The following is a 16,502-nucleotide window of genomic DNA, read 5'->3' as shown; positions in this document are numbered from 1 at the left end:
AAACAAGTTGAAACTGCTCTAATATGCTGAATCAATATTGTATGTGGTTGATCAGTGAAAGTACGAGTTAGTTCTTGTGAAATATAAACATTTTTCCAAAATCAAGCTCGGTTTCTCGTCTGGAGCACGTTTATGGCCAAAATGATGAAAATGACAATATTACTGTAAATCCAATGAATAAACAAGTTGAAACTGCTCTAATATATGCTGAATCAATATTGTATGTGGTTGATCAGTGAAAGTACGATTTTGTTCTTGGGAAATATAAACATTTTTCCAAAATCAAACTCAGTATCTCGTCTGGAGCACGTTTCTGGCCACAAATGATGAAAATGACAATATTACTGTAAATCCAATGAATAATCAATTTGAAACTGCTTGAATATGCTGAATCAATATTGTATGTGGTTGATCAGTGAAAGTACGAGTTAGTTCTTGTGAAATATAAACATTTTTCCAAAATCAAGCTCGGTTTCTCGTCTGGAGCACGTTTATGGCCAAAATGATGAAAATGACAATATTACTCTAAATCCAATGAATAAACAAGTTGAAACTGCTCTAATATGCTGAATCAATATTGTATGTGGTTGATCAGTGAAAGTACGAGTTAGTTCTTGTGAAATATAAACTTTCTTCCAAAATTGAGGTCGGTTTCTCGTTTGGAGCACGTTTTTGGCCACAAATGATGAAAATGACATTATTACTGTAAATCCAATGAATAAACAAGTTGAAACTGCTCTAATATGCTGAATCAATATTGAATGTGGTTGATCAGTTAAACTACGAGTTAGTTCTTGTGAAATATAAACTTTTGTCCAAAATTGAGTTCGGTTTCTCGTCTGGAGCACGTTTAGGCCACAAATGATGAAAATGACAATATTACTCTAAATCCAATGAATAAACAAGTTGAAACTGCTTGAATATGCTGAATCAATATTGTATGTGGTTGATCAGTGAAAGTACGAGTTAGTTCTTGTGAAATATAAACTATTTTCCAAAATTAAACTCAGTTTCTCGTCTGGAGCACGTTTTTGGCCACAAATGATGAAGATGACAATATTACTCTAAATCCAATGAATAAACAAGTTGAAACTGCTCTAAATATGCTGAATCAATATTGTATGTGGTTGATCAGTGAAAGTACGAGTTAGTTCTTGTGAAATATAAACTTTCTTCCAAAATTGAGGTCGGTTTCTCGTCTGGAGCACGTTTTTGGCCACAAATGATGAAAATGACAATATTACTCTAAATCCAATGAATAAACAAGTTGAAACTGCTCTAATATGCTGAATCAATATTGTATGTGGTTGATCAGTGAAAGTAAGATTTTGTTCTTGGGAAATATAAACTATTTTCCAAAATTAAACTCAGTTTCTCGTCTGGAGCACGTTTTTGGCCACAAATGATGAAGATGACAATATTACTCTAAATCCAATGAATAAACAAGTTGAAACTGCTCTAATATGCTGAATCAATATTGTATGTGGTTGATCAGTGAAAGTACGAGTTAGTTCTTGTGAAATATAAACTTTCTTCCAAAATTGAGGTCGGTTTCTCGTCTGGAGCACGTTTTTGGCCACAAATGATGAAGATGACACTATTACTCTAAATCCAATGAATAAACAAGTTGAATATGCTCTAATATGCTGAATCAATATTGTATGTGGTTGATCAGTGAAAGTACGAGTTAGTTCTTGTGAAATATAAACATTTTTCCAAAATCAAGCTCGGTTTCTCGTCTGGAGCACGTTTATGGCCAAAATGATGAAAATGACAATATTACTGTAAATCCAATGAATAATCAAGTTGAAACTGCTTGAATATGCTGAATCAATATTGTATGTGGTTGATCAGTGAAAGTACGAGTTAGTTCTTGTGAAATATAAACTTTCTTCCAAAATTGAGGTCGGTTTCTCGTCTGGAGCACGTTTATGGCCAAAATGATGAAAATGACAATATTACTCTAAATCCAATGAATAAACAAGTTGAAACTGCTCTAATATGCTGAATCAATATTGTATGTGGTTGATCAGTGAAAGTACGAGTTAGTTCTTGGGAAATATAAACATTTTTCCAAAATCAAACTCAGTATCTCGTCTGGAGCACGTTTTTGGCCATACATGATGAAAATGACAATATTACTATAAATCCAATGAATAAACAAGTTGAAACTGCTCTAATATGCTGAATCAATATTGTATGTGGTTGATCAGTGAAAGTACGAGTTAGTTCTTGTGAAATATAAACATTTTTCCAAAATCAAGCTCGGTTTCTCGTCTGGAGCACGTTTATGGCCAAAATGATGAAAATGACAATATTACTATAAATCCAATGAATAAACAAGTTGAAACTGCTCTAATATGCTGAATCAATATTGTATGTGGTTGATCAGTGAAAGTACGAGTTAGTTCTTGTGAAATATAAACATTTTTCCAAAATCAAGCTCGGTTTCTCGTCTGGAGCACGTTTATGGCCAAAATGATGAAAATGACAATATTACTGTAAATCCAATGAATAAACAAGTTGAAACTGCTCTAATATATGCTGAATCAATATTGTATGTGGTTGATCAGTAAAAGTACGATTTTGTTCTTGGGAAATATAAACATTTTTCCAAAATCAAACTCAGTATCTCGTCTGGAGCACGTTTCTGGCCACAAATGATGAAAATGACAATATTACTGTAAATCCAATGAATAATCAATTTGAAACTGCTTGAATATGCTGAATCAATATTGTATGTGGTTGATCAGTGAAAGTACGAGTTAGTTCTTGTGAAATATAAACATTTTTCCAAAATCAAGCTCGGTTTCTCGTCTGGAGCACGTTTATGGCCAAAATGATGAAAATGACAATATTACTCTAAATCCAATGAATAAACAAGTTGAAACTGCTCTAATATGCTGAATCAATATTGTATGTGGTTGATCAGTGAAAGTACGAGTTAGTTCTTGTGAAATATAAACTTTCTTCCAAAATTGAGGTCGGTTTCTCGTCTGGAGCACGTTTTTGCCCACAAATGATGAAAATGACAATATTACTCTAAATCCAATGAATAAACAAGTTGAAACTGCTCTAATATGCTGAATCAATATTGTATGTGGTTGATCAGTGAAAGTACGAGTTAGTTCTTGTGAAATATAAACATTTTTCCAAAATCAAGCTCGGTTTCTCGTCTGGAGCACGTTTATGGCCAAAATGATGAAAATGACAATATTACTCTAAATCCAATGAATAAACAAGCTGAAACTGCTCTAATATGCTGAATCAATATTGTATGTGGTTGATCAGTGAAAGTACGAGTTAGTTCTTGTGAAAAATAAACTTTCTTCCAAAATTGAGGTCGGTTTCTCGTTTGGAGCACGTTTTTGGCCACAAATGATGAAAATGACATTATTACTGTAAATCCAATGAATAAACAAGTTGAAACTGCTCTAATATGCTGAATCAATATTGAATGTGGTTGATCAGTTAAACTACGAGTTAGTTCTTGTGAAATATAAACTTTTGTCCAAAATTGAGTTCGGTTTCTCGTCTGGAGCACGTTTAGGCCACAAATGATGAAAATGACAATATTACTCTAAATCCAATGAATAAACAAGTTGAAACTGCTTGAATATGCTGAATCAATATTGTATGTGGTTGATCAGTGAAAGTACGAGTTAGTTCTTGTGAAATATAAACTATTTTCCAAAATTAAACTCAGTTTCTCGTCTGGAGCACGTTTTTGGCCACAAATGATGAAGATGACAATATTACTCTAAATCCAATGAATAAACAAGTTGAAACTGCTCTAATATGCTGAATCAATATTGTATGTGGTTGATCAGTGAAAGTACGAGTTAGTTCTTGTGAAATATAAACTTTCTTCCAAAATTGAGGTCGGTTTCTCGTCTGGAGCACGTTTTTGGCCACAAATGATGAAAATGACAATATTACTCTAAATCCAATGAATAAACAAGTTGAAACTGCTCTAATATGCTGAATCAATATTGTATGTGGTTGATCAAGTGAAAGTACGATTTTGTTCTTGGGAAATATAAACATTTTTCCAAAATCAAACTCAGTATCTCGTCTGGAGCACGTTTCTGGCCACAAATGATGAAAATGACAATATTACTGTAAATCCAATGAATAAACAAGTTGAAACTGCTTGAATATGCTGAATCAATATTGTATGTGGTTGATCAGTGAAAGTACGAGTTAGTTCTTGTGAAATATAAACATTTTTCCAAAATCAAGCTCGGTTTCTCGTCTGGAGCACGTTTATGGCCAAAATGATGAAAATGACAATATTACTCTAAATCCAATGAATAAACAAGTTGAAACTGCTCTAAATATGCTGAATCAATATTGTATGTGGTTGATCAGTGAAAGTACGAGTTAGTTCTTGTGAAATATAAACTTTCTTCCAAAATTGAGGTCGGTTTCTCGTCTGGAGCACGTTTTTGGCCACAAATGATGAAAATGACAATATTACTCTAAATCCAATGAATAAACAAGTTGAAACTGCTCTAATATGCTGAATCAATATTGTATGTGGTTGATCAGTGAAAGTAAGATTTTGTTCTTGGGAAATATAAACTATTTTCCAAAATTAAACTCAGTTTCTCGTCTGGAGCACGTTTTTGGCCACAAATGATGAAGATGACAATATTACTCTAAATCCAATGAATAAACAAGTTGAAACTGCTCTAATATGCTGAATCAATATTGTATGTGGTTGATCAGTGAAAGTACGAGTTAGTTCTTGTGAAATATAAACTTTCTTCCAAAATTGAGGTCGGTTTCTCGTCTGGAGCACGTTTTTGGCCACAAATGATGAAGATGACACTATTACTCTAAATCCAATGAATAAACAAGTTGAATATGCTCTAATATGCTGAATCAATATTGTATGTGGTTGATCAGTGAAAGTACGAGTTAGTTCTTGTGAAATATAAACATTTTTCCAAAATCAAGCTCGGTTTCTCGTCTGGAGCACGTTTATGGCCAAAATGATGAAAATGACAATATTACTGTAAATCCAATGAATAATCAAGTTGAAACTGCTTGAATATGCTGAATCAATATTGTATGTGGTTGATCAGTGAAAGTACGAGTTAGTTCTTGTGAAATATAAACTTTCTTCCAAAATTGAGGTCGGTTTCTCGTCTGGAGCACGTTTATGGCCAAAATGATGAAAATGACACTATTACTCTAAATCCAATGAATAAACAAGTTGAAACTGCTCTAATATGCTGAATCAATATTGTATGTGGTTGATCAGTGAAAGTACGAGTTAGTTCTTGGGAAATATAAACATTTTTCCAAAATCAAACTCAGTATCTCGTCTGGAGCACGTTTTTGGCCATACATGATGAAAATGACAATATTACTATAAATCCAATGAATAAACAAGTTGAAACTGCTTGAATATGCTGATTCAATATTGTATGTGGTTGATCAGTGAAAGTACGAGTTAGTTCTTGTGAAATATAAACATTTTTCCAAAATCAAGCTCGGTTTCTCGTCTGGAGCACGTTTAAAGCCAAAATGATGAAAATGACAATATTACTGTAAATCCAATGAATAATCAAGTTGAAACTGCTTGAATATGCTGAATCAATATTGTATGTGGTTGATCAGTGAAAGTACGAGTTAGTTCTTGTGAAATATAAACTTTCTTCCAAAATTGAGGTCGGTTTCTCGTCTGGAGCACGTTTATGGCCAAAATGATGAAAATGACAATATTACTCTAAATCCAATGAATAAACAAGTTGAAACTGCTCTAAATATGCTGAATCAATATTGTATGTGGTTGATCAGTGAAAGTACGAGTTAGTTCTTGTGAAATATAAACTTTCTTCCAAAATTGAGGTCGGTTTCTCGTCTGGAGCACGTTTTTGGCCACAAATGATGAAAATGACACTATTACTCTAAATCCAATGAATAAACAAGTTGAAACTGCTCTAATATGCTGAATCAATATTGTATGTGGTTGATCAGTGAAAGTACGATTTTGTTCTTGGGAAATATAAACATTTTTCCAAAATCAAACTCAGTATCTCGTCTGGAGCACGTTTTTGGCCATACATGATGAAAATGACAATATTACTATAAATCCAATGAATAAACAAGTTGAAACTGCTTGAATATGCTGAATCAATATTGTATGTGGTTGATCAGTGAAAGTACGAGTTAGTTCTTGTGAAATATAAACATTTTTCCAAAATCAAGCTCGGTTTCTCGTCTGGAGCACGTTTATGGCCAAAATGATGAAAATGACAATATTACTGTAAATCCAATGAATAAACAAGTTGAAACTGCTTGAATATGCTGAATCAATATTGTATGTGGTTGATCAGTGAAAGTACGAGTTAGTTCTTGTGAAATATAAACATTTTTCCAAAATCAAGCTCGGTTTCTCGTCTGGAGCACGTTTATGGCCAAAATGATGAAAATGACAATATTACTCTAAATCCAATGAATAAACAAGTTGAAACTGCTCTAATATGCTGAATCAATATTGTATGTGGTTGATCAGTGAAAGTACGAGTTAGTTCTTGTGAAATATAAACTTTCTTCCAAAATTGAGGTCGGTTTCTCGTCTGGAGCACGTTTTTGGCCACAAATGATGAAAATGACAATATTACTCTAAATCCAATGAATAAACAAGTTGAAACTGCTCTAATATGCTGAATCAATATTGTATGTGGTTGATCAGTGAAAGTAAGATTTTGTTCTTGGGAAATATAAACTATTTTCCAAAATTAAACTCAGTTTCTCGTCTGGAGCACGTTTTTGGCCACAAATGATGAAGATGACAATATTACTCTAAATCCAATGAATAAACAAGTTGAAACTGCTCTAATATGCTGAATCAATATTGTATGTGGTTGATCAGTGAAAGTACGAGTTAGTTCTTGTGAAATATAAACTTTCTTCCAAAATTGAGGTCGGTTTCTCGTCTGGAGCACGTTTTTGGCCACAAATGATGAAGATGACACTATTACTCTAAATCCAATGAATAAACAAGTTGAATATGCTCTAATATGCTGAATCAATATTGTATGTGGTTGATCAGTGAAAGTACGAGTTAGTTCTTGTGAAATATAAACATTTTTCCAAAATCAAGCTCGGTTTCTCGTCTGGAGCACGTTTATGGCCAAAATGATGAAAATGACAATATTACTGTAAATCCAATGAATAATCAAGTTGAAACTGCTTGAATATGCTGAATCAATATTGTATGTGGTTGATCAGTGAAAGTACGAGTTAGTTCTTGTGAAATATAAACTTTCGTCCAAAATTGAGGTCGGTTTCTCGTCTGGAGCACGTTTATGGCCAAAATGATGAAAATGACAATATTACTCTAAATCCAATGAATAAACAAGTTGAAACTGCTCTAATATGCTGAATCAATATTGTATGTGGTTGATCAGTGAAAGTACGAGTTAGTTCTTGGGAAATATAAACATTTTTCCAAAATCAAACTCAGTATCTCGTCTGGAGCACGTTTTTGGCCATACATGATGAAAATGACAATATTACTATAAATCCAATGAATAAACAAGTTGAAACTGCTTGAATATGCTGATTCAATATTGTATGTGGTTGATCAGTGAAAGTACGAGTTAGTTCTTGTGAAATATAAACATTTTTCCAAAATCAAGCTCGGTTTCTCGTCTGGAGCACGTTTAAAGCCAAAATGATGAAAATGACAATATTACTGTAAATCCAATGAATAATCAAGTTGAAACTGCTTGAATATGCTGAATCAATATTGTATGTGGTTGATCAGTGAAAGTACGAGGTAGTTCTTGTGAAATATAAACTTTCTTCCAAAATTGAGGTCGGTTTCTCGTCTGGAGCACGTTTTTGGCCACAAATGATGAAAATGACAATATTACTCTAAATCCAATGAATAAACAAGTTGAAACTGCTCTAATATGCTGAATCAATATTGTATTTGGTTGATCAGTGAAAGTACGAGTTAGTTCTTGCGAAAAATAAACTTTCTTCCAAAATTGAGGTCGGTTTCTCGTCTGGAGCACGTTTTTGGCCACAAATGATGAAGATGACACTATTACTCTAAATCCAATGAATAAACAAGTTGAAACTGCTTGAATATGCTGAATCAATATTGTATGTGGTTGATCAGTGAAAGTACGAGTTAGTTCTTGGGAAATATAAACATTTTTCCAAAATCAAACTCAGTATCTCGTCTGGAGCACGTTTTTGGCCATACATGATGAAAATGACAATATTACTATAAATCCAATGAATAAACAAGTTGAAACTGCTTGAATATGCTGATTCAATATTGTATGTGGTTGATCAGTGAAAGTACGAGTTAGTTCTTGTGAAATATAAACATTTTTCCAAAATCAAGCTCGGTTTCTCGTCTGGAGCACGTTTAAAGCCAAAATGATGAAAATGACAATATTACTGTAAATCCAATGAATAATCAAGTTGAAACTGCTTGAATATGCTGAATCAATATTGTATGTGGTTGATCAGTGAAAGTACGAGTTAGTTCTTGTGAAATATAAACTTTCTTCCAAAATTGAGGTCGGTTTCTCGTCTGGAGCACGTTTTTGGCCACAAATGATGAAAATGACAATATTACTCTAAATCCAATGAATAAACAAGTTGAAACTGCTCTAATATGCTGAATCAATATTGTATGTGGTTGATCAGTGAAAGTACGATTTTGTTCTTGGGAAATATAAACATTTTTCCAAAATCAAACTCAGTATCTCGTCTGGAGCACGTTTTTGGCCATACATGATGAAAATGACAATATTACTATAAATCCAATGAATAAACAAGTTGAAACTGCTTGAATATGCTGAATCAATATTGTATGTGGTTGATCAGTGAAAGTACGAGTTAGTTCTTGTGAAATATAAACTATTTTCCAAAATTAAACTCAGTTTCTCGTCTGGAGCACGTTTTTGGCCACAAATGATGAAGATGACAATATTACTCTAAATCCAATGAATAAACAAGTTGAAACTGCTCTAAATATGCTGAATCAATATTGTATTTTGTTGATCAGTGAAAGTACGAGTTAGTTCTTGTGAAATATAAACTATTTTCCAAAATTAAACTCAGTTTCTCGTCTGGAGCACGTTTTTGGCCACAAATGATGAAGATGACAATATTACTCTAAATCCAATGAATAAACAAGTTGAAACTGCTCTAAATATGCTGAATCAATATTGTATGTGGTTGATCAGTGAAAGTACGAGTTAGTTCTTGTGAAATATAAACGTTCTTCCAAAATTGAGGTCGGTTTCTCGTCTGGAGCACGTTTTTGGCCACAAATGATGAAAATGACAATATTACTCTAAATCCATTGAATAAACAAGTTGAAACTGCTCTAATATGCTGAATCAATATTGTATGTGGTTGATCAGTGAAAGTACGATTTTGTTCTTGGGAAATATAAACATTTTTCCAAAATCAAACTCAGTATCTCGTCTGGAGCACGTTTCTGGCCACAAATGATGAAAATGACAATATTACTCTAAATCCAATGAATAAACAAGTTGAAACTGCTCTAATATGCTGAATCAATATTGAATGTGGTTGATCAGTGAAACTACGAGTTAGTTCTTGTGAAATATAAACTTTTGTCCAAAATTGAGTTCGGTTTCTCGTCTGGAGCACGTTTAGGCCACAAATGATGAAAATGACAATATTACTGTAAATCCAATGAATAAACAAGTTGAAACTGCTTGAATATGCTGAATCAATATTGTATGTGGTTGATCAGTGAAAGTACGATTTTGTTCTTGGGAAATATAAACATTTTTCCAAAATCAAACTCAGTATCTCGTCTGGAGCACGTTTTTGGCCATACATGATGAAAATGACAATATTACTATAAATCCAATGAATAAACAAGTTGAAACTGCTTGAATATGCTGAATCAATATTGTATGTGGTTGATCAGTGAAAGTACGAGTTAGTTCTTGTGAAATATAAACATTTTTCCAAAATCAAGCTCGGTTTCTCGTCTGGAGCACGTTTATGGCCAAAATGATGAAAATGACAATATTACTGTAAATCCAATGAATAAACAAGTTGAAACTGCTCTAATATATGCTGAATCAATATTGTATGTGGTTGATCAGTGAAAGTACGATTTTGTTCTTGGGAAATATAAACATTTTTCCAAAATCAAACTCAGTATCTCGTCTGGAGCACGTTTCTGGCCACAAATGATGAAAATGACAATATTACTGTAAATCCAATGAATAATCAATTTGAAACTGCTTGAATATGCTGAATCAATATTGTATGTGGTTGATCAGTGAAAGTACGAGTTAGTTCTTGTGAAATATAAACATTTTTCCAAAATCAAGCTCAGTTTCTCGTCTGGAGCACGTTTATGGCCAAAATGATGAAAATGACAATATTACTCTAAATCCAATGAATAAACAAGCTGAAACTGCTCTAATATGCTGAATCAATATTGTATGTGGTTAATCAGTGAAACTACGAGTTAGTTCTTGTGAAATATAAACTTTTGTCCAAAATTGAGTTCGGTTTCTCGTCTGGAGCACGTTTAGGCCACAAATGATGAAAATGACAATATTACTCTAAATCCAATGAATAAACAAGTTGAAACTGCTTGAATATGCTGAATCAATATTGTATGTGGTTGATCAGTGAAAGTACGAGTTAGTTCTTGTGAAATATAAACTTTCTTCCAAAATTGAGGTCGGTTTCTCGTCTGGAGCACGTTTTTGGCCACAAATGATGAAAATGACAATATTACTCTAAATCCAATGAATAAACAAGTTGAAACTGCTCTAATATGCTGAATCAATATTGTATGTGGTTGATCAGTGAAAGTACGATTTTGTTCTTGGGAAATATAAACATTTTTCCAAAATCAAACTCAGTATCTCGTCTGGAGCACGTTTTTGGCCATAAATGATGAAAATGACAATATTACTATAAATCCAATGAATAAACAAGTTGAAACTGCTTGAATATGCTGAATAAATATTGTATGTGGTTGATCAGTGAAAGTACGAGTTAGTTCTTGTGAAATATAAACTTTCTTCCAAAATTGAGGTCGGTTTCTCGTCTGGAGCACGTTTATGGCCAAAATGATGAAAATGACAATATTACTCTAAATCCAATGAATAAACAAGTTGAAACTGCTCTAAATATGCTGAATCAATATTGTATGTGGTTGATCAGTGAAAGTACGAGTTAGTTCTTGTGAAATATAAACTTTCTTCCAAAACTGAGGTCGGTTTCTCGTCTGGAGCACGTTTTTGGCCACAAATGATGAAAATGACAATATTACTCTAAATCCAATGAATAAACAAGTTGAAACTGCTCTAATATGCTGAATCAATATTGTATTTGGTTGATCAGTGAAAGTACGAGTTAGTTCTTGTGAAATATAAACTATTTTCCAAAATTAAACTCAGTTTCTCGTCTGGAGCACGTTTTTGGCCACAAATGATGAAGATGACAATATTACTCTAAATCCAATGAATAAACAAGTTGAAACTGCTCTAAATATGCTGAATCAATATTGTATTTTGTTGATCAGTGAAAGTACGAGTTAGTTCTTGTGAAATATAAACTATTTTCCAAAATTAAACTCAGTTTCTCGTCTGGAGCACGTTTTTGGCCACAAATGATGAAGATGACAATATTACTCTAAATCCAATGAATAAACAAGTTGAAACTGCTCTAAATATGCTGAATCAATATTGTATGTGGTTGATCAGTGAAAGTACGAGTTAGTTCTTGTGAAATATAAACTTTCTTCCAAAATTGAGGTCGGTTTCTCGTCTGGAGCACGTTTTTGGCCACAAATGATGAAAATGACAATATTACTCTAAATCCATTGAATAAACAAGTTGAAACTGCTCTAATATGCTGAATCAATATTGTATGTGGTTGATCAGTGAAAGTACGATTTTGTTCTTGGGAAATATAAACATTTTTCCAAAATCAAACTCAGTATCTCGTCTGGAGCACGTTTCTGGCCACAAATGATGAAAATGACAATATTACTCTAAATCCAATGAATAAACAAGTTGAAACTGCTCTAATATGCTGAATCAATATTGAATGTGGTTGATCAGTGAAACTACGAGTTAGTTCTTGTGAAATATAAACTTTTGTCCAAAATTGAGTTCGGTTTCTCGTCTGGAGCACGTTTAGGCCACAAATGATGAAAATGACAATATTACTGTAAATCCAATGAATAAACAAGTTGAAACTGCTTGAATATGCTGAATCAATATTGTATGTGGTTGATCAGTGAAAGTACGAGTTAGTTCTTGTGAAATATAAACTATTTTCCAAAATTAAACTCAGTTTCTCGTCTGGAGCACGTTTTTGGCCACAAATGATGAAAATGACAATATTACTCTAAATCCAATGAATAAACAAGTTGAAACTGCTCTAATATGCTGAATCAATATTGAATGTGGTTGATCAGTGAAAGTACGAGTTAGTTCTTGTGAAATATAAACATTTTTCCAAAATTGAGGTCGGTTTCTCGTCTGGAGCACGTTTTTGGCCACAAATGATGAAAATGACAATATTACTCTAAATCCAATGAATAAACAAGTTTAAACTGCTCTAATATATGCTGAATCAATATTGTATGTGGTTGATCAGTGAAAGTACGACTTTGTTCTTGGGAAATATAAACATTTTTCCAAAATCAAACTCAGTATCTCGTCTGGAGCACGTTTTTGGCCACAAATGATGAAAATGACAATATTACTCTAAATCAAATGAATAAACAAGTTGAAAATGCTCTAATATGCTGAATCACTATTGTATGTGGTTGATCAGTGAAAGTACGAGTTAGTTCTTGTGAAATATAAACATTTTTCCAAAATTGAGGTCGGTTTCTCGTCTGGAGCACGTTTTTGGCCACAAATGATGAAAATGACAATATTACTCTAAATCCAATGAATAAACAAGTTGAAACTGCTCTAATATGCTGAATCAATATTGTATGTGGTTGATCAGTGAAAGTACGATTTTGTTCTTGGGAAATATAAACATTTTTCCAAAATCAAACTCAGTATCTCGTCTGGAGCACGTTTCTGGCCACAAATGATGAAAATGACAATATTACTATAAATCCAATGAATAAACAAGTTGAAACTACTTGAATATGCTGAATCAATATTGTATGTGGTTGATCAGTGAAAGTACGAGTTAGTTCTTGTGAAATATAAACATTTTTCCAAAATCAAGCTCGGTTTCTCGTCTGGAGCACGTTTATGGCCAAAATGATGAAAATGACAATATTACTCTAAATCCAATGAATAAACAAGTTGAAACTGCTCTAATATGCTGAATCAATATTGTATGTGGTTGATCAGTGAAAGTACGATTTTGTTCTTGGGAAATATAAACTATTTTCCAAAATTAAACTCAGTTTCTCGTCTGGAGCACGTTTTTGGCCACAAATGATGAAAATGACAATATTACTCTAAATCCAATGAATAAACAAGTTGAAACTGCTCTAATATGCTGAATCAATATTGAATGTGGTTGATCAGTGAAAGTACGAGTTAGTTCTTGTGAAATATAAACATTTTTCCAAAATTGAGGTCGGTTTCTCGTCTGGAGCACGTTTTTGGCCACAAATGATGAAAATGACAATATTACTCTAAATCCAATGAATAAACAAGTTGAAACTGCTTGAATATGCTGAATCAATATTGTATGTGGTTGATCAGTGAAAGTACGATTTTGTTCTTGGGAAATATAAACATTTTTCCAAAATCAAACTCAGTATCTCGTCTGGAGCACGTTTTTGGCCACAAATGATGAAAATGACAATATTACTCTAAATCAAATGAATAAACAAGTTGAAAATGCTCTAATATGCTGAATCACTATTGTATGTGGTTGATCAGTGAAAGTACGAGTTAGTTCTTGTGAAATATAAACATTTTTCCAAAATTGAGGTCGGTTTCTCGTCTGGAGCACGTTTTTGGCCACAAATGATGAAAATGACAATATTACTCTAAATCCAATGAATAAAAAAGTTGAAACTGCTCTAATATGCTGAATCAATATTGTATGTGGTTGATCAGTGAAAGTACGATTTTGTTCTTGGGAAATATAAACATTTTTCCAAAATCAAACTCAGTATCTCGTCTGGAGCACGTTTCTGGCCACAAATGATGAAAATAACAATATTACTATAAATCCAATGAATAAACAAGTTGAAACTACTTGAATATGCTGAATCAATATTGTATGTGGTTGATCAGTGAAAGTACGAGTTAGTTCTTGTGAAATATAAACATTTTTCCAAAATCAAGCTCGGTTTCTCGTCTGGAGCACGTTTATGGCCAAAATGATGAAAATGACAATATTACTCTAAATCCAATGAATAAACAAGTTGAAACTGCTCTAATATGCTGAATCAATATTGTATGTGGTTGATCAGTGAAAGTACGAGTTAGTTCTTGTGAAATATAAACTTTCTTCCAAAATTGAGGTCGGTTTCTCGTCTGTAGCACGTTTTTGGCCACAAATGATGAAAATGACAATATTACTCTAAATCCATTGAATAAACAAGTTGAAACTGCTCTAATATGCTGAATCAATATTGTATGTGGTTGATCAGTGAAAGTACGATTTTGTTCTTGGGAAATATAAACATTTTTCCAAAATCAAACTCAGTATCTCGTCTGGAGCACGTTTCTGGCCACAAATGATGAAAATGACAATATTACTCTAAATCCAATGAATAAACAAGTTGAAACTGCTCTAATATGCTGAATCAATATTGAATGTGGTTGATCAGTGAAACTACGAGTTAGTTCTTGTGAAATATAAACTTTTGTCCAAAATTGAGTTCGGTTTCTCGTCTGGAGCACGTTTAGGCCACAAATGATGAAAATGACAATATTACTGTAAATCCAATGAATAAACAAGTTGAAACTGCTTGAATATGCTGAATCAATATTGTATGTGGTTGATCAGTGAAAGTACGAGTTAGTTCTTGTGAAATATAAACTATTTTCCAAAATTGAGGTCGGTTTCTCGTCTGGAGCACGTTTTTGGCCACAAATGATGAAAATGACAATATTACTCTAAATCCATTGAATAAACAAGTTGAAACTGCTCTAATATGCTGAATCAATATTGTATGTGGTTGATCAGTGAAAGTACGATTTTGTTCTTGGGAAATATAAACATTTTTCCAAAATCAAACTCAGTATCTCGTCTGGAGCACGTTTCTGGCCACAAATGATGAAAATGACAATATTACTGTAAATCCAATGAATAAACAAGTTGAAACTGCTCTAATATGCTGAATCAATATTGTATGTGGTTGATCAGTGAAAGTACGATTTTGTTCTTGGGAAATATAAACATTTTTCCAAAATCAAACTCAGTATCTCGTCTGGAGCACGTTTCTGGCCACAAATGATGAAAATAACAATATTACTATAAATCCAATGAATAAACAAGTTGAAACTACTTGAATATGCTGAATCAATATTGTATGTGGTTGATCAGTGAAAGTACGAGTTAGTTCTTGTGAAATATAAACATTTTTCCAAAATCAAGCTCGGTTTCTCGTCTGGAGCACGTTTATGGCCAAAACGATGAAAATGACAATATTACTCTAAATCCAATGAATAAACAAGTTGAAACTGCTCTAATATGCTGAATCAATATTGTATGTGGTTGATCAGTGAAAGTACGAGTTAGTTCTTGTGAAATATAAACTTTCTTCCAAAATTGAGGTCGGTTTCTCGTCTGTAGCACGTTTTTGGCCACAAATGATGAAAATGACAATATTACTCTAAATCCATTGAATAAACAAGTTGAAACTGCTCTAATATGCTGAATCAATATTGTATGTGGTTGATCAGTGAAAGTACGATTTTGTTCTTGGGAAATATAAACATTTTTCCAAAATCAAACTCAGTATCTCGTCTGGAGCACGTTTCTGGCCACAAATGATGAAAATGACAATATTACTCTAAATCCAATGAATAAACAAGTTGAAACTGCTCTAATATGCTGAATCAATATTGAATGTGGTTGATCAGTGAAACTACGAGTTAGTTCTTGTGAAATATAAACTTTTGTCCAAAATTGAGTTCGGTTTCTCGTCTGGAGCACGTTTAGGCCACAAATGATGAAAATGACAATATTACTGTAAATCCAATGAATAAACAAGTTGAAACTGCTTGAATATGCTGAATCAATATTGTATGTGGTTGATCAGTGAAAGTACGAGTTAGTTCTTGTGAAATATAAACTATTTTCCAAAATTGAGGTCGGTTTCTCGTCTGGAGCACGTTTTTGGCCACAAATGATGAAAATGACAATATTACTCTAAATCCATTGAATAAACAAGTTGAAACTGCTCTAATATGCTGAATCAATATTGTATGTGGTTGATCAGTGAAAGTACGATTTTGTTCTTGGGAAATATAAACATTTTTCCAAAATCAAACTCAGTATCTCGTCTGGAGCACGTTTCTGGC

The sequence above is a fragment of the Lipophrys pholis genome, assembly GCF_963383615.2.
Source record: "Lipophrys pholis genome assembly, chromosome: 12".
Lineage (NCBI taxonomy): Eukaryota > Metazoa > Chordata > Actinopteri > Blenniiformes > Blenniidae > Lipophrys > Lipophrys pholis.
Note: the sequence above shows the minus strand (reverse complement) of the source record.